The following is a 27,991-nucleotide window of genomic DNA, read 5'->3' as shown; positions in this document are numbered from 1 at the left end:
TTACCTTTAATTCCCCCCCCCCACCCATTCCACCTCTCCCGCCCCTCTCTCCCACTACTCTTACCCATTTTATTTTCAAGCTGCAAAATTGTAGCCCTGTGCAAGGTATCAGGTATCAAATGAAGGCCTCTGAAAGCTTCTAGCAAAGGTATCTCCTGCCCTGGAGAGGAATGCGACTCCAGCGTGAAAAACTAACCTGTTGGTTAACCCTCAGTGTCAAGCCTTAATCAATAGTTAGGGACTATGGGCAGAACAAAAGCACGGGAAACTTAAGCTCTTATCTGCCGCTCTATTAGATAAGACATACACTGGGACTGGGAAGAACAAGATCGTTTGTGCATTTAAAATCTGGTTTTACAAATGATTTGTAATGTGTAAAATTCCACTACGGGTGGTTACTTCGCATATATTAATATACTTAAACGGGGAGATTGCAAGTCCTTCTAATAAATGTAATAACTACAAGCAAAGAGAGAAAAGAAAAACTTGGCTGTCTTTTGAAATTGTACATTCACAATGACACCACTTATTTTTCTAAACACCTATAAAAGGAAATATCAGCCATCTTTGTGTCAATGTTAAAAAAAAAGAAGACCGTGAATTTTTTAATTTCAAGATGTAACTTTTTTTTTTTTTTTAATCCAGAACAAATTCCATGTTGCTATTTTTTTAGAGCTCGTTGCACTATGGAAATCTAGAGCGAAAATGTTCAGTAAATCGCTACCGACATATTTGTGTCGCACATCAGAGGGGCTTCCTCGTCTCGTCTGCCGTCAAAGGGTTAAACAGCTACACTTATTCCATTATGGCGGGAAATTCTATCAATCAATAACCCTTTTCTGAAAGGAGAGACAAGATTTCTTCCTAGGTCATTTACTATATTTAAAATAGATGACTATTTACAAAGCTGCAACATGGATCCCAGTTTAAATTTTAATACTGATTTTTTTCCCCTTCCCCCTTTATCTTTAAAAAAAAAAAAATTTGACAAGACTTTGTTCTCTAAACACCCCGGATGCTGGGATGAAACACGCTAGGAACTGGAGGTGAGAGGCCATTTTGCAAAAGTAGGACCTAGTTTCCTTACCTTCTAAAAAAAAAAAAAAAAAACCATGAATATATATTTTTTTTATGATTAAGATCAATGAAAAAAGTGCAAGTTAAAATGACGTTACAAGTTGAATTTGCTATTCGAATAAATAAAAATATATCTGTGATATGCAGTATTATATAATGTATGCGGAAACAATAAGATACAAAATACGTAAGCCTTGTCTGCAGCTGGATTTTGTACAAGTCCATAAAGGATTCAAATCTGTAATGTTCAACCAATAACCCATTAAAGTGACCGCGTGCTACCTAACCTCTTTTTCTCCATTTTAATTAGCCATAATCTGCGTCTTTTTCTGAACAAATGGCTCACACTACAGATAGTGTGGTTACAAAACACGGCATCTCCGGGCATATCCTCTCCCCCCAGCTATCGTATTAACACCACAAATGTCCCTTTGCTTATTAGTTGCAGAGAAACAAGCTCTTTTAGCAACGGGGACTTTGTAAACATTCAAAGCAAATACTACAGTGGCCCATTCTGTGACACCTATCCACATGGACTCACTACAAAATCGAAGACGTTTTCCTGCCAACTCCCATTTTGATTTTCCTTTCTAAGCACAACAGTGGAGACGTCTTAAAACTGATTTAGCTTGTTTTGTCTAAAACCTCTTTCCCACATAACTAGACAGCGCAAGACAGGGCAGGTCCATACTGGCAACACAGGAGGAACTCCGAATTTAGCTAGGGATAACTGGTGAAGGGTTAGTAGGAGAGTCAGAGAGAGAGATTGGATCATAGAAAAAATGGGACAATGGAAGGGAGCAAGAGACATGCAGAGACAGTGTCATATGATGAAACAAAGCTCGGTGCGTCTAAAGACTTCCAAACCCCAGATCTAATATATCAGCAGATTATGCAGATTATGCAATGATTGTGTGTGGTTGTCTTAACCTACTTGGGGCAGCTATAATTAAGACATGCCTTGTCCCTTTTAGAATGGGTAGGATGTTATCCTTTGAAACCTATCCACCCGAAAAAAAAGAAAATATTATCAGGGCAGGTTTGTGGTGACTAATTAACCCAGCAGGGAAGCCGGCAACTTAATACCATCGCTGCTATGCGCTACAAGACCCATTGCAAGCAAAGCGTCTACTTTACAAGTCAAATCATTATTTTTGTCTTCCTTAGCTCACGTTCGTACGTGTCCATTTTCAGCGCCAGTGTTCTTTCTTTCACTTCCCCCCCCCCCACCCCCATCCAGAAATCTCATGTAATTGCTTCTCAGCCTGAGTGTGTGCCCTGTGCTGAATAACTGGCGGCTGCGTGCGAGTACCTGCCCTAACTGGTTGGGCTGGTTGAAGACTTTAGAGTTTAGAATTCATACTTTCGCCCTCAAGAAATGCATTGGAATCCAGAAGGAAACGTGATACAAGTCAGCAGCACTTCCTTAAAACCACCTGAATAGGGACCTCGACTGCAACAAAAGACACGGAACTAGGGGAGCACATTTCAGATAAATTGGTTAGACGCAGCCCACTGCCCACCTACGATATGACCAGAGCGGATCACAATACCTCGAAACCGGCATACAACCTGAATGAATGTTATTTCACCAACGGATGCAAGGTTAGCGCTTCTCAGCTGGACACCATCAGCACCGGAGGAAAGGGGCGAAACACATGAACGAAAAGAGAACTCAATGGGATGGTCGTCGAGCAATGATTTCTTCGGCTTTCTTTCTTCAGATCTTCTGGCTGTTCTTGTTTTCTTCGAAGATCTGATTTCTTTTTTTTTTTCTCAGGTGGGTATACGCGAAACAAAAAAAAAAAGGTAAAACAAAGCAAAACAAACAAAAAAAAAGACGTGTTTTCTGCAAAAACCAAAAATGCTTCAACTCAAATGGCGAAAGAAGAGAAGGATAAATCGGGGCAGAAAAAAAAAAAAAGCAGAGTCGGGAACTGATGAAAGAGCTTCTTCTTTGTCATCTTGGGAGCCCAGGAGCGATGCTGCTTGTTTAAGCTGAGAAACAAGAAGAGACTGAGGAGGACTATGGGCTTGGCTTACATGTAGCTCTTCACCCCTCCCTGCACAGGTGCATTCTTTCCAATAAGCCAATCTCCTGGCTCTAACCTTCAACAGGTGTGTCTTTCTGAAATGGGATAGGACAGCACAGAGCTGACTTGCGTGATGCAGATATGCTTTCGTGAGAATAACCTCCCGCCCCCTTCCCCTGTAACAGGCATATTCCCCCCCCAACCCCCCCCCCCCCCCACACACACCTCTACCACTGGCTAAGTCAAGAAGAAAGCAAAGAGTGGGTGACAAGACTGCCGAATCAGGCTCAATGAGCTTTCCAACCGTTTCCAAGTTGAAAGAGTGTCCTTGAAATGCACTATGTAATACATGAGAATGCAGGCAAACAGGTGAAATAGGCAGGTGTTTCCGTGAGTGCACAGGAGCAGGGTAGGGCAAACAGTAAAGATTTGCATCAACCTTACCTCACTTGAGTCAATAAACTGATATTGTACTGTATGTGACCATATATCTTATATAATTATCTGCTGTGGCTGGACTTAAGTGCTTCATTGAAACCTCTCCCAGGGCAGGAGGTGTATAACACCAAATTGACATTCATTAAATATCAATGTGAACGGTTTCCTCCGTTACTTCGAGGCCAAATCATTGGCACAGTAAAGGTTGGGCTGTGTAGACTGGGTACTTCCTCATTTATACCTTATTTAAAAAATAAAAAAAACACGATGTACATAAGAGAGCCCATAAAGTTTGTATTAACTATAGGAGAACTTGACTCCTAAGCTTCTTATTGCCAAGATGGCAACATCTGAATAGGGTTTTGCACAGGTTGGAACTTCTTTTAATAGAGCGTGCTTAAAGATTCTAGGCATATAATATAGTAAGTACGGCTTTAGTGTCGGGTGGGGATGCTTATAAAAGCTTTTAAGTATCTGTGAAATCCGTCTCTTGAACCCCTCAACCAAAGATTTGGCGAAGAATACCAGCATATTGGTATTTTTGATTTGGCAAAAAAATAAATAGGTTCATTTACCTACTGCCATTGGCTCGATACGGCTAAGGGGGCATAGGCTCTAGAAAGACCTCATGTACAATAACTGACCCAGCCTCATCCTGAAACTGGGCCCTCCAATCCTTATAATAACCTGGTGTATGTGCTGTATTTGAAACGTTCTGTGGTGGTTATTATAATTGCAGTTTAGTTACCAGCCTCCAACACTAACGTGAGCTACTCAGCAGTAAATACTACTGTATATGCACATCCAATATCAAGCAAGTCAAATGTGTTCCTGCCTGTTGAAAATTAAATATTGTACTGTGCCTGTAGTCGACTGTACTGTCAACTAATTTAACTCTTGTTTTAAGTAATCCATCCCAAATCTCCATAATTGTCCAATCCTCTGCTCAGCTGTTATTTAGAAGCTATTGGGTTTTTCCTCCTGGACTTTCCCTCTCTGACCTAAATTCCTGCAAACCTATTATTTTTTGCAGAGAGGTTAAAAAAAAACCTGCTTCCCTTTTCTTGCAAGAATAAGCAGTCAGGGAATAAAGGTGAAAACAGCGGCACAGATCAATGGGGAAGTATGCAGCAAAGTGAAGCAAGAAAGAAAAGGCACAATTACACAGCTCAAGGACTAGGAAACTTTGAACTGGTTTATTTAAAAAAATATTTTTTTTTTACAGAGAACCTTCAGCATTTTATAGCATTTAACTATAATCAAGCCCAGTGGCAGAAAACATCATAAAAGTATATTTAGTATATACCTGCAGTATCTGGTTTGACTTGGGAACACACCCAGGCCATTCTCCCATCATAAATCTCACAGGAAGGAAAATTTACATGGGCTGGTTTAACCCCATGGCAACAGACTTACTAAATGTATGTATGTATCATCTTTGTTTATATAGCACCATCTATGTACATAGCGCTTCACAGCAGTCATACGTGTGACAATAATGAATACAACACACAATAATATAACACATCATGGGAATAAGTGCTTGAGACATAAAAGTAACATTAGGGAAAAGGAGTCCCTGCCCCAAAGAGCTTACAATCTAAGTGGCAGGTAGGAAGAACGTATATACAGTAGGCGGGTATTCTGGTAAATGCGTCTGCAACGGGTGAAGGTTGATAAATGAGGTGTATTGTACCTGCCACGGAGCTACCCTTATGCTTCGTCAAAGAGGTGTTTTAATATGGGTCTTAAAGGTGGAGAGAGAGGAGAATGAAATGCAAAGTTCAACTATAATACATTTGTTTTTATAATATAGAAAAAGAATAAATGACATAGTTCTAACGGGATATATACTGCTTTAAGTACAGTGTAATGAACATGTACAACAAATAGATAGCAAACACATTTGTTGTGCTGACCTGCACAAGTCTCCCAGCTCCAAAACTGGGGTGAAACCAGCAACATCACAAAAAGTATTCACATTAAAACCAGTTTCAGTTTTTCCTTTGATAAATCGGGTGGAATTGTTTTGCCAAAGTCTTGCAGCTGGGAAACTAGTAAATAACCCCAAAAGGCCCATATTAAATAAGTGTTGCTAAGCTGTAGGGCACTTTATAGACCATGGACTAGAATGAGTCATAAGGTACCTTACAGCTTAGACCAGTGGCGGTGGGCGCGCCCACCCCCCTCTCGACTGTCTGCGGGGGGTGCTGGGTTTATAGAGGCCCCGCACGCTTCCCGAAGGCACTTAAATGAAGTGTCGGGGAAGCGAAGAAGGCCTCTGTAAACCTCACTTACCTTGGCTCCGGCGGGTTTTGAGACATGTCGCCATGGCAAAGCAGTGTCAAATGACGCCACGAGGTCATGTGACGTCACGTTGCCATGGCAACATGACGTCATGATGCCGCCGCCGGAGCCAAGGTAAAGGGGGGGGGGGGGGAGCACAGAGAGAGGTGAACTGCCGGCAGGGGGGCGCAGGGAAAAAAGTTTACGCTCCCCTGGCTTAGACCACCTAGTAAATATGGCCTATAAGGTCATTATGGCACATAAGGACTTTCTCAAGGTCACGATGGCACATAAGGACTTTGTCAAGGTCACAATGGCACATAAGGACTTTCTCAAGGTCACAATGGCACATAAGGACTTTCTCAAGGTCACAATGGCACATAAGGACTTTCTCAAGGTCACAATGGCACATAAGGACTTTCTCAAGGTCACAATGGCTTGCTAATACAACAGCTCATGCTTCAGAAGCATTGCTATTTCTAATACACCATTCCTTATCCCTTTAGAGCTCTGTAAAAGACAGGTCACCAGAACATAAAGCCAGTAAGAGGGATATTTTCTCTTGGAAACTCCTGCACTTCCTTAAGGGCTTCAGAGGAAAATGTTCACTGTCTTCTAGAAACGTTATAAAAGCTCAGCAATCCTATGGGAAAAGTGGGAAAAGTGGAGAATACAAACAAAATGCAGCCTTTGAAACTGCAGATATTCAAGTGATATTATAATTAGATGATGATAACTCGGAGTCAGTCCTTTGTGCAATGAGGAACAGAAACACATGCAGGGAAAGAGAGATGCGTGGCGACGTGAGCAGTCGCAGAGAAAGAGATGGAGCTAAGACGGTCTGGTGGAGGTTGAGATGATCAACTAAGGATCATTGTAGTGTCTGTCTATCTGTGGAAATAAGCGGTTTATATAAATATGTTTTGCTATTCAAGGCCTAGTGTTCAGTATAATTGTCTGACTTTTGGGCCACGTGCCCAGCACGGGGGATAGCACTGTTATAACGGGGTGTAGGACTTGGGCCCCCACCGTAGCGAATAGAAGTCAGTCTAAGGAGATGGAAAACAGGGCATATATATATATGCAGCTCAACCCCCTTATCACGCTGTGCTTGTGGGCCAAAGAATCCCATCGCGCTATAAGCGGATCGCGTTAGAAATAATGTACAAGTGTATGCATTGTACAATAAAGTATTTCAGATACCAATAACCGTGTTGTAAAGTATTCATAAATATGAAAATTGGGAGCGACGCTCGCATCACGTTATAAGCGGGTTCGCGCTGTAACGGATCACGTTATAACGGGGTTGAGCTGCACGCCCCTGAAGAAGGTCCTACATGGACTGAAACGTTGGGATTTTTGTGCCTGTGCACCTTGTCTTATTACAAGATTTTTGCATATACCATGAGTGCTGATTTTCTGTCTCCCTTTGTTACACTGGCTCTCTCTCTCTCTCTCTCTCTCTCTCTCTCTCTCTCTCTCTCTCTCTCTCTCTCTCTCTCTCTCTCTCTCTCTCTCTCTCTCTCTCTCTCTCTCTCTCTCTCTCTCTCTCTCTCTCTCTCTCTCTATATATATATATATATATATATATATATATATATATATATACATACATACATACATACATACAATAATATATGGAAGAGCATTGGGACGGAAAACAGGGATTTTATATATATATATATATATATATATATATATAAAAAAAATACTGTGTGTGTGTCATTATACACCTTTATGACAGGTTGTTTTGGAAGCAGACTGCTGTTTCCCAGACTTGAGGTAGAAGGGTGCTAGGTAATATTCCCTAAAGTAATACGTTAACTGTAGCAAGTATGAGACACAATAGAGAAGGAAAGCTGATGTCAGTTCAAGATCTTGGATTTCTTTGTACAGAATCCATATTTTAGCCAAGCTCACCTAATCGCTTCCAACTACAGGTGCGATCGTAAAGCATATCCTTATATTTAAAAGGGAGGAAAAACACATTACTACGACGCATTCTTTAAACGCTTAGGGGCTTGTTCTATACCCATCGAATCTGCCGAGGGGGCTGTTTTCGGACGAATTTTAAAGGAGCAATTCATTTCAATTGTTACTTTTTAACATAGGTCTGAAGCCGGGGGGCTTCTGCTTCCCCAGATACAGACCACCGAAGGGGGCGCCGGTCTCTCTGCAACGTTTAAAGCTCTCGCGTCACATGGGCCAATAGGAAGCTGCACTTGATGACGTCTTATTGGCCCGTGTGGAGCGTGAGCTTTGAAACTCCGCCATTACATGAACCCATCTAGCCGAGCGGAGTAGCTACTGGCACCACCTACTGAAGCAGGGGGTCCAACTAAAATGAATGAAGTTCAGCTCTGGAGACCCCCTGCTTCAATCCTATGTTAAAAAAAAACATTTGCACAAATAAATTAACTAGGTTGGATAGGATTGCCTATTTATTGGGGAATTGTGTTAGAAAATGGTCTTATCAGCCACTTCAGCGGATCTAGAATAAGATCCGTAAGGGGAAATTTGCTACCTCCGCTATGGGATCCCTGATCAACTGACATTCACTTGAAATACAGTGCGGTAACCTGTACCGGAGGCTAGTGAAAATCCATTTCTTATTTAGAAGTTCATGGGGTTGCAGTTTGCACTCACGGTTTCCAAAGAAAGCAGATGCTTGTCCCATAGATGAAGTATAGGCACACTGCAACCAGGGGGATCCTGATGACAAAAAAAGACAGCACACCACAGGTATAATCCAAAAGGATGTATTGTGAACACAGGGCTGCCCTATTTAGAAGTTCTTAATAAAATGTGCCAACTGCGGCTCTAATGTACATTTTCATATATATATATATATATATATATATATATATATATATATATATGCAAATATAGCTGTATGCTCATCTGCATGTCTTAGGCAGGTCTGCAACCATATATATAACTCCATCGGTATTAAGTATGATAAATGTCGATATAATTCATTACTAAGGAAAGAAGGGAATGTAAGATTAAAGGAAATGAGGAAAATGTATTTGTAAGCGGGATTTTACATATTAATGTAGCTATGTGTTTCTGGTACAAGGAGTGCGGCCGCCTTTAGCCTCGTGCGGCTGTTTCAGCGCGACTTTTAAAACCGCGGGCAGATGCAGTGTTTGATGCGGCATGTTCCGGTATTTAAAGCCGCGGCCACGTGCATTGTATTAGCGCTGTGCTTATTTAATTGTTTTCAGCATTACAGTCTCACAGTTATGTGAGGTGTGAGGTCTGTATTAGAGGTACACACGCAAGCTAGAGTGGGAACACCTAACATTATGGGCGGCGTGCTGATATATACAAACTTTCACTGATAACTACTATTAGCGCTGTCTCGGCATGAACGCGGCATGAACGCGGTGATGTGCGTGGCATTCGAAAAAAAATACCCAAACAAATCGGAGCTGTTGGAGAATAAAAGGGGCCGTGACAGTACCTATATCGTACCATGGATCAGATGGGGCAGAATGTTCACGTCAGTGTCAATGATCTAAGACACTACACCACATAAGCTATCACGTTTGAAATATCATCTAAACCAGCGGTGCGCAATGTTTCCTGCTCGCGCCCCCCTTCCTGCTTCCCTCCCTGATCGCGCCCCCCCCCCCCCCTTCCCTCCTCTCCGGCTCCCGGCGTCAAATGACGTAGTGGGGTCACGTGACGTCAGGTTGCCATGACGTCACATGACCGCGCGGCGTCAAATGACGAAGAGAACGTAAGTGAAGTTGCAGAGGCCTCACGCGATCCCCCGGCATTAATTGAAATGCCTTGGGGGAAGAGCGCGGGCCTCTGCAACCGCCGCGCCGCCCCCTGAATAATCCACGCACCCCAGTTTGCGCACCCCTCATCTAAACTACAGTAACTCTGGCTTGATGTGCATTTCAAGTAACTCCTACTCTTGTTCCTTAGGCCGTGTCCATGCTGAGTGCGACCGCGTGGGTGTATCAAACACATTGAGGTCTATGCTCACGTCCACAGTGTATGTGAGCGTCGGCGTGGCTGTTTTCTTGCGAGACAACGTTGGTCTTTTCCTCGTGACGGCCGAGTCACATGAGCGGTTCCCCCAATGAGGACGAACCAGCTTCGTGACGTCATTGGCCACACCTCCGACACGCCTCCCCGTCACGAGGATCTGTAGTCCACAAATCGCTCGGCTGACAGGCGCATGCGGGTCCATGCGCTCCGTCACGCCTGCGCCATGGACTTATACCCATTATATTGCATGCTGGCAGGAACTGAGAAATATTGAAGAAAAGTACCTTCATACACTGTCTGAAATCACTAAAACTACATTAAATAAATTGCAAATGTACTTACGCTGGGATCTAACAGTGTTCCAAATATGGGCCCAGCGTCTCCGAAAAGGTTGTATTTCCGTTATGTGTTTTTACTGTGTTGTGGTAGTGTTGCCAGGTGCTTCTCCAAAAATACTGGACACAATGGTGAATGGTGCGACGTGCTCAAGACACATACATACACAAACACCTTTCACTGCTCCGTGCTGTTTCCTCCTCTCCTTGGCTCGACCCCCCAGGCTCCTGACACCGCCTCCTGATTGGCTGCATTACCCAGCAGCAGCCAATCAGGATGGAGGAAGCTGCCCAGCCCCCTAGCCACAGACCTGCTCTCGCCCTGCTCTGAGAAATCCCGCTGCCCCACAAGCCGGTCAGTTCACTATATTCAGAGAGGTATTACCTCAATGTTTTTACTGGACAAAGTGTCCAAATACAGGACAGTCCGGTTCAATACTGGACACCTGGCAACTCTACCTTGTGAACACAACATAGTGTGTAGTATGTCCACTGACCCGTATTTAGTCACTGTGCGTTACAAGGCCCATCTAGATGAATAGTGGATAAAGCTATACAGCATAATGACTACATGAATCCTGTAACATTCCAGGCCTATGAACAAGTCGCTGGGAGCTCATGCAGTGAGTGTCTGCCCTGAAAACATTACTAAACGGTGTCACTTCTAATATTTGAAAAGGTTTCCACTGGACAGACGAAACGACATTAACAGCGGTGTGGATAGGGGAAGTTACTCATACAAGCATGGCAAATATTCCATTTGTGTGCGAAAATCTTCCTAGTTTCAATGGGAACATTTTCTTTTTGAGAAATCCAGCGCAGAAGGTATTTCTTTCCACATCAAACTGTGTGATGATCATTTAGAAAGCGGCCCCAGAAACACAAGATGTTCGGAATAGATTCTTGTTTTGAAAACAGATATTGCTGCTGTGCTGACATTGTCATTTTTGGTCTTAGCGTCAAAATCCTAAAAATCACCAACTGCAGCCTGAAGGGTTAAACATGACATCACTACCAGGGCCCCCTGAACATCCAGGGATAGGGTGGCTCCTGCAAATGCCTGGGGAATCCTTCTGATAAGAAGCTATTGCAATCACAGGGATAGCTGCGGCTTTGAAGTGGTTTAACTAATGGGTCATTTTGGCCGCGTGTGCAGCCACCCACACCCCCCTATAGGAGAAGTTCTTCTTTTAAACACTGAGCGGTATATTTTTTTAGTTGTTTTATTAGTGTGAATATAGTGCAGCCGTTTTGTGCAGCTCTGTACACAGACTAATGCAGAGGCAATTAACCTTTGCCCTGCAGAGCACCTGACATCCTGAACTGGGGTCACCTACTGCAGAGATAAACACAGAGTCCAGTGTTGATAACAGAGGCTAATAGCCTATAGTAAGTTATCTGGTAAGCTAGTATGTATGAAAATATTAGCTTTAGAATTCGCCACTTCAAAGATCAGACTTTTTTGGAACATGTGAAGCGACTTTATTCTTTTATGTTTCACCTACTTCAGAGGCTAGTATTATATTACTAACAAAACAACTCTTCCTGCCTAAACATAACACCTATTCTTGTTGCCAGGTGGGCCCGGCATCTCTAAAACGGTTGTATTTCCGTTATGTGTTTTTACTGTGATAGGCTTCTCCAAAAATACTGGACATAAAGGTTGTACAGTGCGAAGCGCTCGAGATACACACACACACACACACACCTCTCTCTCCGCTCCATGCTGTATCCTCCTCTCCTTGGCCCCACCCCCAGGCTCCTGACTCCTCCTTTTGATTGGCTGCTGTTGGGTAATGCAGCCAATCAGCATGGGGAAGCTGCCCAGCCCCCTAGCAACAGCCCTGCTCTTTCCTTGCTCGGGGAAATCCCGCGTCCCCCCAAGCCGGTCAGGTCACTATGTCCAGAGAGGTAATACCGGACACATACATGTCCAGTATTACCTCTCATTGTTTACTGGACAGTGTGTCCAAATACAGGACAGTGCGGTTCAATAGTGGACACCTGGCAACCTTAACACCTACACAGCCAGCGGAATATCTGTATTTCTCTGATTAGGAAATCAACATGTCTGCCTTTGCCTCTGAATACAAATTTGCAGAGATGTCAACCCCCGCAAATAACAAAATGAGTGAGAATTAGTCATCTTGCGTCAAAAAAATCTAGTTTAATACAAAGGTATTTTTTTATCAGTCAGACTTCATTGAAGTCTATGACAGCGATGTGCAAAGTGGGGGGCGCGAGACTCGCTGCGGGGGGCGCTGGGTTTACAGAGGCCCATGCACGCTTCCCGAATACATTTAATTTAATGTAGGGGGGGCTGCAGGTCCTCTGTAAATTTCAACTTACCTTGTTTCAGACGCTCCTGGCCACGTGTCGCCATGGCAACGCCGCGGGAGTCATGTGACGTCGCGTTGCCGTGGCAATGTGACGTCATGACGCCAGGACGTCTGAAGCAAGGTAAGCGGGGAGTGGGAGGGGCGCAAGGAGGGGGGGGACAGACGGCAGGGGGGCGCAGGGAAAAAGGATTGCACTCCCCTGGTCTATGAGATGGCTCTTGCTAGGGATCGGTGAGACTGACTCCAAATCAGTTAAAGTTCACAGGTGTGAATCTCTGGCAGGTCTGAATCGAACCTGTTCCTGCAGAAGGCAGGAAAGCAAAATGGCCGCTGGGAACGCTGTTCAACATTTTCACTCTCTTTGTTGCTTTCTTGTTTTTTTTCCTTCGTTTTTTTGTTCCAATTGCTGTAAAAAAAAAAAAAAAACAGCTCAGTTACTAAGGTAACCGTGCACACGGTGATTGGAAAGAAAACGTACAGGGGCAGGGAAATTACACCGTTTTTTTCTTTTCTTTATCTGTGCCCTAATTATAGGACTAGTAAAACAAAGGTGTGTCCCTGTGAGCCGGAGTCACCTGTTATCTTAAACCGTTCTCTCTGTTAAGGGATTTGATCTGCTGCTTAATCCTACTCCCACGCCCTAGAGCAGGGGTGGCCAACTCCAGTCCACAAGAGCTACCAACAGGTCAGGTTTTCAGGAAAGACTGAGCCATTGATTGAGCCACCTGTGCTGACGCAGGGACTGATTGAGCCCCATGCGCTGAAGCAGGGATATCCTCAAAACCTGACCTGTTGGTGGCCCTTGAGGAATTGGAGTTGGCCACCCCTGCCCCAGAGTCACATATCTGGGTGTGTTGGGTCAGGATATGTGGTTATAGTCATGTGACTTCAATGGGAGTTTCCGTGCGATAATTCCCCCAATTGGCACAATCGCAGTTTAATTAATATCCCCTTAAAAGTTTCCTTAAAATATAGGATTGAGCATTGTGATGATATAGTATTTGCAAGTGCGGTACAAATGCGCTGCTTTAGATGCGGGCGTGTTGGACAGTTGCACCTGAAATTGCACAGGTGATCAGCAGGAAAGAAACAGGGAGTGTTTTTTTAGAGCATTTTTCTTTCAATGATATAATTGTCTATCCAGCGCTAGCACATGGAAAGCACTACGGTAGTCAATAGGGGATCCATGCAGGAGTGCCGGATTGACGCTGTCGTTCTTTACAGAATAAGGCCCATAGTCTCGGATTTAGGGGTTGCCAGGTGTCCAGTATTGAACCAGACTGTCCTGTATTTGGACACTGTCCAGTAAAAAATTAGCGCTAATACCGGGCGTGACCGGCTTGGGGGGCTCAGGATATACCTGAGCTGGGAGAGAGCAGGGCTATTGCTAAGGGGCTGGGCAGCTTCCTCCATCCTGATTCGCTTCTGCTGGGTAATGCAACCAATCAGGGGGAGGTATCAGGAGCCTGGGGGAGGGGCCAAGGAGCGAAGTAAACAGCATAGAGGTGAGAGTGGGTGTCTTGAGCTGCTCGCACCTTTCACCTTTGTTTCCAGTATTTTTGGAGACGCCACCTGGCCACCCTAAATGGGACAGGAGTTCTCGCCCTCTGAAACAAAATGGAGACTGAAGCTGTAACAACAGAGCTACATTCCCAACCACAGAAAATCAAACCAAAACTTCTATAAAAAAAACACACAAAATGCCCCTTTTGAGCTGAGACAGCGAGATTGAGTGAGGAAAGTGCTACAAAACCTGAAATATTGCTGTTGGTGTGAAAACCAAAAAGAATATGAAAGTGTAACCCTTTAGTTGCTCATATAAAAGTGTGGTGAGAAATGAAGGCGGTCCTGCCAAGAGCTTGACCTTGGAGACTACGATGGGGCTCCCCCTCTCCCTGTGTCTACATATCTCCATAATAATAGGGGATATTAATAAGGCTGCGGCAGCGGCGGCTTTTATTAACATACATCACGTAACCCGATACGTGCCAACCCTGCCAGAGTTCTCCACCACCGGGGAAATGGTCAACGGTTCTCAAACCCAGGCTCGCGACACTCACCCAGCCGGGCGAAGCAGCTGGTCTCGGGATACAGGAAACCAAAGTGGAGGGAGCTGCCAGACTGATCACCTCCTCGTAGATGATTATTGCGACTATGGGGTACCAGGTATGTCAAAAGGGCACTGAAAAAAAGTTAAAAGGTCCTGCAGAGCTCAACCGTGATTCTCCCCAGTTCCAGGGATCCTGCTCGTTGCCACTACAAAGATGGCCACTGGGTTGACCATCATAGTGATGATATTGACGCTTTCTAGTGGTTAGACCCAGTGGATAAATGTAGTTTGTTTTCCAATTGCGGACCGGATTGCTGCTTTAATATTGCTGCGGCCTATTGATCCAGGACAGACGGACACCCCTCCTCCCTTTGACTCCCTATTCACCAGCACAGGGGGAGATGAAAGAGGTCCAGTGCCAGACGTCCTAAGCTACAGCTTGGGGCCTCAAAAAAAATGAATGCGTTTCAAGTTTTAAAATCGACTAATAAATAAAGAGAAAAAGAAGATTCTCTATAAATATGGACATTTTTGGTCAAATACGACCCTTACCATTGTGTGCACCAAAAGTGACAAACGTCATGGCTTATTATTTGAAGACATCATCAATGACTTTGCTCTCCAAAAATCCCGGAAGAACATGTTTTAGTATTGAAATGAATGTATTGTGCAAACACGGTGCATTTTAGCTTTACACCTTCGTCTCTGTATATAACAACGCCAGTGTAATGCTGTCATTCATTTCAGTTTCATGTTTATATTTTCAATGGTCCCTTCAGCCACAAAAATACATCTATTTCTCATTTCTGGGGCCTCTAAAACTTGACATAGCTTAGGGCCTCAGAAGGTCAAAGTCCGACCTTGGAGAGGCCATTCTGAATGTGAGAGAGAGGGGGTGACAGAGCTGACGGATTCACTGAGATCTCTGCCTACTACACCCTGAAAAGCATTCATACGTTTCTGGGGGATACAATTGGAGAAGGGAAGTCTTCGATTGAGACACTGAGCCACTTGTGCTGAAGCATGGATATCCTGAAAACCTGACCTGTTGGTGGCCCTTGAGGACTGGAGTTGCCCACCCCTGTTGTGGATGCTCCAAAGCAAAGCGCCCATATGTCTGTTGCATTTTAAAACCATATACAGCTCAACCCCCTTATCACGCTGTGCTTGGGGGCCAAAGAATCACATCGCGCTGTAAGCGGATCGCGTTAGAAATAATGTACAAGTGTACGCATTGTACAATAAAGTATTTAAGATACCAATAATCATGTTGTAAAGTATTCATAAATATGAAAATTGGGAGCCACGCTTGCATCGCGCTACAAGCGGATTCGCGCTCTAACGGATCGCGTTATAACAGGGTTGAGCTGTATATACCTTGACTAATGCAGTTTAAGCACTGAGGTATACCACACCCCTTATTTTTGTTCTGTTCCCTCCTCCACCTATTTTTCATTTGCCCTCTTTATTGTATTGCTGAAAAATGCCAAATAAAGTGTGCTGAAAAACGTAGGGCCGTGCTTCTCCTGGGAACAGCAGCGATGATCATTTCCCCCCCTTACCTTACGTCTTTTGTTTTAGTTAATAATATTATGTGTAAATTCACCTGTGGGCGCCTGATTATTAATGGGTGTAAGGGCAGTAATAAGAGGGCTGCCATTTTATCATATTTACCACGAAAAGAGGCACGTTTTAGCACAATATACACACAGATATAAATATTGAAAGCGAAGATGGGTTGAACTTGATGGACGCATGTCTTTTTTTCAACCTCATGTACTATGTAACTATGTAACTATGTAACTATGTAACTATGTAACTATGTAACATAGAGGAGTGTCGGGTTGAGGTCATAGTTCTATTTTTAAGGTGGGAGTAGCCAGTTTTCTGTCGAAAGATGTCAAACCTGATTGTGCGGCAGAAGATTATTAAAGGAGGATTTTAAAAGCAGAAGCTGTTTGTGGGGACAATACATTTTATTTTATTAAAGTTTTATGCTCCTTATGATGGAAAGAAGATAATTCCTTTTTTTTTTTTTTTTTATTTATTTAAAACGTGAGGAAATACATGAGGTGTTATTAAAGCAGCCATCACACCCAGCCCTTTTTGTATTTTTTTTTTTTTTTAGTGGAACTATTCATATTTTTACAGATTTCACAAGATACTGCCCGGTTTAGATGCCAGAGTTTTTCTCCCCTTTAGGGAAATCAAAATGGCCTCCAAGTCTCTAAATGGAAGCCGCAGTGTCACCAGGGGGACGATGCTGCGGCTTCCTACTGTATGACTTTGAGCAATATACTGCTTAGTACAGAGGTTCTCAACGCCCGTCCTCAAGACCCCCAACAGGTCAGGTTTTCAGGCTATCTCTGCTTCAGCACAAGTGGCTCCATCAGTGGCTCAGTCTTCGACTGCACAACCTGTGCTGAAGCTGGGATATCCTTAAAAACCTGACCGCTTGAAGACTGGACTTGAGAACCCCTGGCTTAGTGCCAGTGAGAATCTATGTTCTGCTGACCAATTCGGTTTTATGTCTTTAAGCATTGGTCAGATTATGTCAGATCCCTCAAAATTGTTACTTTGATCTTAGAATGGTTATTTGTCATTGGTTTTACCTTGTCTATGTGCACACATTTCTTATTGCCATTTTATTTGTCATCGCTGAAAAGATACGCCGTGTTTACAATGCTTTACTTTCTTTCGGTCAATGTGGTCAGAAAGAAGAAAAACATTTTGAAAACTCGAGACGATGGATGTGGGGAACATTTGAATAAATAGATTTTGCAAGCAAGCACCGGCAAGCTTAAATCCCAGCATGACCGTTCTATAACTGGAAATACTACAACTTCAGGAAGCCTTTCACCGTAATTTCAATGCTGCTTTACATGAGCATTTAAAATATTTAAAAGGTGCTTGTAAGCCTGTAGGACAGTTGGGTTCAGGGTGCACTGTTGATATCACACTTCCAGGTGTATCTCTGCAGTATTGTTGTGAACAAGAAAGGATAGATTAACTAGTGTGTGGAGATCAGGAAGTTCCGAATGCTCTGAAATTCTGTACAGAGCTGTTCAAAAAAAGACGCCCGGAATGGATCAGAACAGTCTGCACAGCAGATTTCCCAACGAGGAAAGAAGAGGATTTTGAGAGATTCAACATTTAGTGAGTTGGCATCTGGCTTAAAGAGTTTGCCCAATTGGAAGGCACCTTGAATTGATGGACTGCCATTTGATTTTTACTGGCATGTCTGGGCTATCTTTGGTGGAGATCTTTGTCCAGTTCTACCCAGAATAAAGAACTACCCTCAGGCTGAGTCCCCGGTGGCCGAGGCTGCGCACACCGCACACAAAGTACAGCCCTCTATGGGGCAGGCCCCAGTCGGCGTGTGTGAGCGTGCGCACAAAGCGTGATGGCGCGACCGCTGGAAGGGAAGGGAAGAATGTTGTCTTTCCGTGAGGACGACGCTGTCACATAGTTGATTGGCAACCAATGGTAGTGCAGATAGCTTGTGCATGTGACATCATGACCACGCCCCCCCACATCAAAGCCGTGCCCCCCATCATGGCCGCGTCCCCCCACCCCCGCTACCCCTAGACCACAGATCGCGGCTTAAACTGGTGCACGCGTCGCCAGGCGCTCTGACACGCGCGTGCGTGCAGTGACAGGGGCCGTAGCCTTAAGCTGTCAACTAGAAACCAGTTTCTCTTTTTGGTGAGGACTGTACAGGTTTTAAAAAAAAACTTAAGCACTCCGTCTGAACAAAGTCATTGGCTCTACCTCATGATTTTTAAATAATATGTTTTCCTTAAGTGATTGAAGAGGCGCCACCAACTTGTTTAATATTAAACATTTGCTTGATCACACTTTGTCAGGAAAAGGCCAGAGTTGACCATGAATACCTGTTTAGAACTACAGTATGGATGCTTTTGGGTTCGGTCCTAATTTTATCTCTACTGTTAAATTATTATACACAAATATATTGAATGTTCTTAAAAGTAATAGGGGCCTAGATTTCCTTATCCCTTCAACTACACACATAATCTGTGTAAAGAGCGATGTTCTCTTGTCTAGAGCAGGGATGGTCGCCTCAAGTCCTCAAGGTTAAGGCCGGGGCCATAGAGGCTTCCGGAGAGCGGATACGTGCTAACGCTGAGGCTCACCTGCTTAAGTCAGCGCGATTCCATGGACTTGCAGGCGAGCCAGCGTGCGCGAAGGGAGCCGGGGGGAAGTGGTTGGAGGCGGGGCAGTGACGTCGCTGGGCCATTCGCCCGCGACGCACTGACATCAACGTCACGGCGCCGTGACGTTGACGCTGCTTCAGGCTGATTGGATGTTTTCAGCCGACAGCGCGCTGAAAAACAGCTTGGCGCTCGGCTGAAAACTCCAAAGCCTCCGCACGCCTGCGGACGCTCGCGCGAGCCCCCTCTCAAGGCATCCTTATTGAGGATGCAGGGGCTCAGCGCTGAGCGTCCACACGGCTCAGCGCGGCCTGTCCTTCTATGAACTTGGCCTTAGGTTACCATATGTCCGTATCTTTCCGGACATATCCGGCTTTTTGATTTAGGTTCGCGGTCCGGGAGGAATGTTTAAATATCTAAAAACTCACAGTTTAATGAATAGCCCATGAATAGGTAATTTTAGCAAATTTGTATATATTTTTTTATTTATAAAATATTTTACCAGGAAGTAATACATTGAGAGTTACCTCTCGTTTTCAAGTATGTCCTGGGCACAGAGTAAAACAAATAATACATGGTTACAAATACAGTTACATAAATGAACAAGGTATACATTATATACAAGACATTGCGTGCACAGTTAAAGAAAATATATATTATGAGCGTATGAAACAGTTACAGACCAGATTAAAGTGTGAGACAGCCTTAGATTTGAAAGAACTTAAGCTGGTGGTGGATGTGAGAGTCTCTGGTAGGTTGTTCCAGTTTTGGGGTGCACGGAAGGAGAAGGAGGAGCGGCCGGATACTTTGTTGAGTCTTGGGACCATGAATAGTCTTTTGGAGTCTGATCTCAGGTGATAGGTACTGCATGTGGTAGGGGTGAGGAGCTTGTTCAGGTAGCTGGGTAGCTTGCCCAAAAAGTATTTGAGGGTGAGACATGAAAGGTGAACTTTGCGCCTAGACTCGAGTGATGACCAATCTAGTTCTTTGAGCATTTCGCAGTGATGTGTGTTGTAGTTGCATTGGAGAACAAAACGACAAATTGAATTGTAGAGGGTGTCAAGTTTGCTAAGGTGGGTTTGAGGAGCCGAGCCATATACTATGTCTCCATAGTCAATAATTGGCATTAGCATCTGCTGTGCAATACGCTTTCTGACCAGGAGACTTAGGGAGGATTTGTTCCTGTAAAGTACCCCTAGTTTGGCATAGGTCTTGGTTGTCAGGGTATCAATGTGCATCCCGAATGTTAAGTGGGAGTCAAACCATAAGCCCAGGTATTTAAAACTATTGACAGGTGTTAGGGTGGTTTTAGCGTTGGTTCTAATCAGGAGCTCAGTCGCTGAAAGCTTTACAAATTTAGTCTTGGTCAGAGAGGCTATGGCTGTGTGCATACAGGATTGTGTCATCTGCATACATGTGTAGTGAAGCTCCCTTACAAGCTGTGGGAAGATCATTAATGAACACTGAAAAGAGTAGGGGCCCCAGAACAGAGCCTTGCGGGACACGCACGGAATTGCACAGGTATAATCACACATTGAATAAGTTATGGTGGGTGAAAAAGTGTCAAAAACCCTCCACCGTACAGTAAATAAAAATATCACTTGTGAGCACATTCACATGTCTCAGATAGGTCTGCAACCCTGTCTTTCACCATTATCCTTTAGCATATAATGCTTCTACTGCAGCCAGGGATTCTGGGTAATGACATGCAAATGAGCACACAGTGTTCCCTTTTGCTTCTTATCCTTTTTAACATGGAGCCCTATAAGAACATACCTGCTGCTTTACAAAGGTTTTTAGCACAGCCTGGGTTAAAGAAGTGCAGAGCCAGTAACCCTGCTCACAGACAGCTTGTTCACCTTTTGGGTCTTTTCCGTGTGAGGCTGGGTATACTGACTTCGCCAATGTGAAGTTGAAATAGGTTTCAACCCACATATTATATAAGTTATGTTGGGCAAAAAAAAAGTGACAAAAACCCTCCACCGAACACTGTACAGCAAACACAAATCTCACTTGTGAGCACGTTCACACCTCAGACAGGTCTGCAGAGGAAGCATTGTATGCTGGGAGATAATACATAGAACCAAATGGTGGAAAAATAAAAAGAAGGCAGTTTTCACATGCAAACAATATGTGCTTACTGAATAAGGCAAATCCGTCCACAACATGCAGCTTTTCACCTGGGAATGCACGTATCATAGTTCAATTAATAGGCCTCTATCTCACATTATGGTTTTCCTTCATGCTTTGAAATGTTACCCTCTTGATTACATTCATTACTTTAATCGTGGGGTCCGGCGCTCCTTTCGGCGCGTTTTTAGGGGAGGTGACGTCCTGCGATCCTCGGGAGCACTGAATACGATCTCGCCGGCAGAATGACGGGAGAGGATGACCGCTCCTCTTCTGCTCGTGTCATCAGTGACGCCGTAATCACATGATGATCGCGGTCAGGTGATCGCGTTGTGGCGATGCGGCGGGGGCAACCTCTGGTGCTGCGGCCTTTCCGGTAGTCACATGGTTAAATCCAAATTTCTGCATCACGAAAAAATAAACCCAAAGGTATATTGTAACATAAGGTTATATTACATGGTGTATATTTTTACCGTTGATTGTTTTACACACTAAATAAGAATAAAACAAGTGAGAATAATATATGTATACGGTATTCATTATTTTTTACACTACAGCAGAGGGGGAGGGGAAAGGCAACTCCAGTCTTCAAGAGCTACCAACAGGTCAGGTTTTCAGGATATTCCTGCTTCAGCACACGTGGCTCAATCAGTGGCCCAGTCGTCGACTGAGCCACTGATTGAGCCACCTGTGCTGAAGCAGGCATATCCTGAAAACCTGGCCTGTTGGGGGTTGAGGATTGGAGTTGAGCACCCCTGCTTTAACCCACAGTAGTAAGAAAGGAGGGAGTTGGAGGTTTCTACCTTCTCAACCAAGCAATGGCTGCCGACTGAACCACACGCTGGACTCCTGCACTGAAATAAAACAGCTCTATTTAACCATGGGGCTAGCAAATAAATGAGGCTGTTGGAATACACATCTTGTGTCTACACTCCCTTAGTTTGGGCTGATGTGTTGCTTAGTTGTGATTCATGCCTTGACACTACATGGGGTAGCAACAACAGTAAACAAATTCCTGTGTTGTCTGAGCCAAGGGCAGGTTCTGTCCCTCGGGCTTATTGGCCTCTTCAGGATCTTGTTCCTGACAATGTTTTTCTGGTTTGTTATATAATAAGCTCTGCTTAAAGCTCACAGTATGGCCACTAGTGTGCCTGTAGTGTAATCAGTTGTGTAGCATGTTAAACAAAAGATGCTTCCCTGAAAAACTGAGCATCTAAATACCTGGCTCTCTCCTGCACTGTCCCACGTCGGGCTCTCTCCTGCACTGTCCCACGTCGGACTCTCTCCTGCACTGTCCCACGTCGGACTCTCTCCTGCACTGTCCCACGTCGGGCTCTCTCCTGCACTGTCCCACGTCGGGCTCTCTCCTGCACTGTCCCACATCGGACTCTCTCCTGCACTGTCCCACGTCGGGCTCTCTCCTGCACTGTCCCACGTCGGACTCTCTCCTGCACTGTCCCACGTCGGGCTCTCTCCTGCACTGTCCCACGTCGGACTCTCTCCTGCACTGTCCCACGTCGGACTCTCTCCTGCACTGTCCCACGTCGGGCTCTCTCCTGCACTGTCCCACATCGGGCTCTCTCCTGCACTGTCCCACGTCGGGCTCTCTCCTGCACTGTCCCACGTCGGACTCTCTCCTGCACTGTCCCACGTCGGGCTCTCTCCTGCACTGTCCCACGTCGGACTCTCTCCTGCACTGTCCCACGTCGGGCTCTCTCCTGCACTGTCCCACGTCGGACTCTCTCCTGCACTGTCCCACGTCGGGCTCTCTCCTGCACTGTCCCACGTCGGACTCTCTCCTGCACTGTCCCACGTCGGGCTCTCTCCTGCACTGTCCCACGTCGGACTCTCTCCTGCACTGTCCCACGTCGGACTCTCTCCTGCACTGTCCCACATCGGACTCTCTCCTGCACTGTCCCACGTCGGACTCTCTCCTGCACTGTCCCACGTCGGGCTCTCTCCTGCACTGTCCCACATCGGGCTCTCTCCTGCACTGTCCCACGTCGGGCTCTCTCCTGCACTGTCCCACGTCGGACTCTCTCCTGCACTGTCCCACGTCGGGCTCTCTCCTGCACTGTCCCACATCGGACTCTCTCCTGCACTGTCCCACGTCGGGCTCTCTCCTGCACTGTCCCACGTCGGACTCTCTCATGCCCTGTCCCACGTCGGGCTCTCTCCTGCACTGTCCCACGTCGGACTCTCTCCTGCACTGTCCCACGTCGGGCTCTCTCCTGCACTGTCCCACGTCGGACTCTCTCCTGCACTGTCCCACGTCGGGCTCTCTCCTGCACTGTCCCACGTCGGGCTCTCTCCTGCACTGTCCCACGTCGGGCTCTCTCCTGCACTGTCCCACGTCGGACTCTCTCCTGCACTGTCCCACGTCGGGCTCTCTCCTGCACTGTCCCACATCGGGCTCTCTCCTGCACTGTCCCACGTCGGGCTCTCTCCTGCACTGTCCCACGTCGGACTCTCTCCTGCACTGTCCCACGTCGGGCTCTCTCCTGCACTGTCCCACATCGGACTCTCTCCTGCACTGTCCCACGTCGGGCTCTCTCCTGCACTGTCCCACGTCGGGCTCTCTCCTGCACTGTCCCACATCGGACTCTCTCCTGCACTGTCCCACGTCGGGCTCTCTCCTGCACTGTCCCACGTCGGACTCTCTCCTGCACTGTCCCACGTCGGGCTCTCTCCTGCACTGTCCCACGTCGGACTCTCTCCTGCACTGTCCCACGTCGGGCTCTCTCCTGCACTGTCCCACGTCGGACTCTCTCCTGCACTGTCCCACGTCGGACTCTCTCCTGCACTGTCCCACGTCGGGCTCTCTCCTGCACTGTCCCACGTCGGACTCTCTCCTGCACTGTCCCACGTCGGACTCTCTCCTGCACTGTCCCACGTCGGGCTCTCTCCTGCACTGTCCCACGTCGGGCTCTCTCCTGCACTGTCCCACGTCGGACTCTCTCCTGCACTGTCCCACGTCGGACTCTCTCCTGCACTGTCCCACGTCAGACTCTCTCCTGCACTGTCCCACGTCGGACTCTCTCCTGCACTGTCCCACGTCGGACTCTCTCCTGCACTGTCCCACGTCGGGCTCTCTCCTGCACTGTCCCACGTCGGGCTCTCTCCTGCACTGTCCCACGTCGGACTCTCTCCTGCACTGTCCCACGTCGGACTCTCTCCTGCACTGTCCCACGTCGGACTCTCTCCTGCACTGTCCCACGTCGGACTCTCTCCTGCACTGTCCCACGTCGGACTCTCTCCTGCACTGTCCCACGTCGGGCTCTCTCCTGCACTGTCCCACGTCGGGCTCTCTCCTGCACTGTCCCACGTCGGACTCTCTCCTGCACTGTCCCATGTCGGGCTCTCTCCTGCACTGTCCCACGTCGGACTCTCTCCTGCACTGTCCCACGTCGGGCTCTCTCCTGCACTGTCCCACGTCGGACTCTCTCCTGCACTGTCCCACGTCGGACTCTCTCCTGCACTGTCCCACGTCGGACTCTCTCCTGCACTGTCCCACGTCGGACTCTCTCATGCCGGTGTGCGCCGAAAGTGCACACCGCAACTTCTAACGCGCACCGACGTCACAGAGAGGCCCGGCGTGGGACAGTGCAGGAAAGAGACAGGTCTGCAGGTGGGGGGACGCCGGGTTCCCCCGCAGCCACTGGCAGGACAGTGAGGGAGAGAGGCAGCAGCATGGGAGGGAGGCCCAATGTAAGTGTATGTGTGTGTATGTATTGGGGGGGTGGGGGGGTGGGTAGAGTGTGTGTGTGTTGTGTCTGTGGGGGGGGGGGATAATGTGTGTGCGTGTATTTGGGGGGTAATGTGTGTGTGTATTTGGGGGGTAGTGTGTATGTGTGTATTTGGGGGGCGGTAGTGTGTGTATTTGGGGGGGGTTGTGTGTGTGTATTTGGGGGGCTAGTGTGTGTGTGTGTGTGTGTGTGTGTGTGTGTGTATTTGGGGGGGTAGTGAATGTGTATGTATGTATTGTGTATTTGTAAATGAGAAACTGTTTTGCACAGAAAAACAATGAAAAAATTGTGACATGCATTTTATTCCCCCATGTTGTTTCCTTTCCCTAATTCTGATTGAAGTAAGTTTGTCGTATGTTACTGCAAATACAGTATATACCTAGTAATGTGTGCACAGTATATGTATGTGTTTGTGTGGGTGTAATATTCATGCATGTTGCGGCTCTCTGAATATTTGGGCCTTGAGCGCTTGCAGACCCCGGCACTGGGAGGATCAGTATGTAAAAGTTATTGGTTTTCAGAGACCGAGGCTCAGGGAACACCCATGGCAACCCTGAGAGTGTCAGTGTCCTGCTCCTCTCTCTGTCACTGCTAACTTGGGAAGAAAGAAGACGGCGCTCCAGTGTTCTTGGCAAAAAAAAGTGTTCAACATTTTCGGTCCTAATGTGGACTTTTGTCAAGATATATCGAAACATTGATCCTTATACTCTGGCACTAAAACACTTTATGCCAAGACCACTGGAGTGTCGTCTTCTTCACCGTAATTGTGAGCGCACCTAGCCTCGCCTTTAACCGCCTATCTTGGTCAGCAGCACAGTGTGGCGCAATGGCAGGGAAAGGGTTAACACCCCATACAGTACATGCCGCCTGTCCGAAATGTAGAAAAGTTCTGCACCTTGAGATATTCACTGCTTTATTGAACGGAAACACAACTCGTCAACTTCATCTTCATCATCGTCATCATGCAAGAAACTCCAAAAAGTTCAAAGTAAAGGTTACCGGCAAATGGGAGGGTAGGGGCCGTGGGGGGGGGGGGGGGGGATCTGGTGGGGTCCCTGGATCTTAAATTGAGGTTATCAGTAACCCCACTCCTGCATTTTCTTGTTGGTTTTGCAGCTGGAGGGCCACAGATCTGTTAACATGCACCATATTATACACAGTATACCCCGAACGCAGCTCTGGGGCCCAGATCCACAAACCTTTCTAACTGACTTAACGAGACTAGCTTAAGTTCATCTCTCGTTAAGTGCTAACAGGTATCTTCTAAGCTCATTAGCACTGCGTTAACTGGTGTTTGAGCCACAGCAGGCCCTATGCTATAATGGACGCATATCCACAGAGCTCCGTTATAGTGACTGCAGGGATTTAACATAACGTTACTTAGGCCATTGCTGAAGGTGGCGTTAGTCACGTACACATCATGAAACAGGTCTGTTACGGGGCTTGGATCAGTGTAAGACCATCGTTAGTTATCCTTTATCTAACATGATTATTTACAGGGTCCTTCTCCTCTCCTCTCTTTTTTTTAACGTTAAGTAAACACCTGCTCAGGGTCTGCATGGGAGTAACGCCATCTTTGGGTAAGACCGGCTTAACACCATGTTATTTGAAGCTAACGCCAGCCAGCGCTAACTTCCCATGGTGTTAAGCCTATGCTAATGAGAGCACTAACGGCCATTGCTTTTGGCATCTATTTAGCTTTGTGGATACCTGGGGAAAGTAACGTCTGTTACCTATTTAGGTAATGACACGTTAGTAGCCCAGATTTCACGGACTTCTGAGGAGCTGCCCCTGCGGTCCCTAAACATTTCAACTGTGGGACTGCACCTGTTGCCTGCTACATCCTGTGCCACATTCTCGTATTATTAAGAGCTAGGTGGATAAAGAAGCAGTTTTATGATTTATTGCTTTTAACATGATTAATCCATAAGACTAAAAAGTTAACTAGCAGCTGTGATATGTTTAATGAGTACTGTGCTGTACTGATGACGTCTTTTTTCAAACACACCAGACAATAAAAACAGTTAAAAATACAGGTAGTCCTTCGCTATTCAACGTTTCACTTTACAACGAATGGCATATCCAACGCTTTACAATGCAATCCTATGGGCTGTTTTTCGACGCTGGAATGCGTTATCCAACGCTCACCGCCACTGATTAACATGGGACTCACTTTACAACGGTTTCACTATCCAACGCTACTTCCAGAACGGTTTCCGCTGGATAACCAAGGACCGCCTGTATTGTTTTATTAACAGCAGGGTCTGTGTGTGGCGAGGGGAGATGGGGTCGGAAGGTCTTTATCTTGTTTCTTCTGCCCTGTACTAATATAATCACGTTTGTCTTTGTCACCTTCCTGAAAGAGCACAAATAAGATGAAGGTACATAATGTACCGTAAAGCAACACACAATGTAAAATATAAACAACTTCATTTGTACATTGTATATTAACATTGCCAAAACAATATTGAAACATGATTTCAATACACTATACTTGCAATTTTCAAAGCACCGGTCTTCATAATTTAACCCATAAAAAAAAAATACCGCTTGTGAGCATATTTGCCTGTCTCAGACAGGTCTGCCATCCTGTCGTTCTCCATTATCGCTTCGCAAACAGTGCTTCAGCTGCAGCCTGGGATTCTGGGTAATGACGTGCAAATAAGCGCAGTGTGTCACTTTACATCTCATTCATTTTAACATGGAACTCTATAAGCGTACGACTGCCGTATTACATAGATTTTCAGCACAGCCTGGGTTAAAGAAGTGCACAGCCAGTAACCCTACTCACAGACAGCTGTTTTGACCTTTTGGGTCTTGCCCGTGTGAGGTTTAACTTAACCCATGAAATGTATCACTGCCATTAGTTCACTTCAGCCCTTCATGATACAGTGCCTTCATAGCAGAGTTTCACATAGGACCCGCATGAAAGGAAGACATCTCTATGTATGTATGTATATATGTATGTATGTATGTATGTATGTATGTATGTATGTATGTATGTTTTTATATAGCGCCATTGATGTACATAGCGCTTCACAGCAGTAATACACGTGACATAATCATATAAATACCAAATAATACAAATAACACATAATAGGAAGAAGTGCTTTCAGACATAAAAGTGACATTTAGGAAAAGGAGTCCCTGCCCTGAAGAGCATACAATTTAATTGGTAAGTAGGAGGAACGTACAGAGACAGTAGGAAGGTGTTCTGGTAAGTGCGTCTGCAGGGGGCCAAGGTTTATGTAAGAGGTGTATAGTATCAGCCACGGAGCTTCTCATATGCTTTGTAAGGAGGTGTGTTTTAAGACGGGTCTTAAACGTGGTGAGAGAGGGTGCCAGTCGGATATTGAGGGGCAGGGCATTCCAGAGGTGTG

The 27,991-nt window shown here is 45.9% G+C and overlaps 1 long non-coding RNA gene across 1 annotated transcript in view; it reads right to left on the bottom strand.

Annotated features, from left to right (window-relative positions):
* Positions 1-12,329: 12,329 nt before the first annotated feature.
* Positions 12,330-27,991, bottom strand: part of LOC142496409 (uncharacterized) — a 129,262-nt gene continuing 113,600 nt past the window's right edge. The window contains exons 3-4 of the long non-coding RNA XR_012801978.1: positions 14,049-14,120; positions 12,330-12,919 (exon numbers count right to left, since the gene is read on the bottom strand). This is a non-coding gene — a long non-coding RNA (uncharacterized LOC142496409). The remainder of the gene's footprint in view (positions 12,920-14,048; positions 14,121-27,991) is intronic.

Source organism: Ascaphus truei, chromosome 6, assembly GCF_040206685.1.
Source record: "Ascaphus truei isolate aAscTru1 chromosome 6, aAscTru1.hap1, whole genome shotgun sequence".
NCBI lineage: Eukaryota > Metazoa > Chordata > Amphibia > Anura > Ascaphidae > Ascaphus > Ascaphus truei.
Note: the sequence above shows the minus strand (reverse complement) of the source record. Positions and strands in the feature narration are given on the sequence as shown.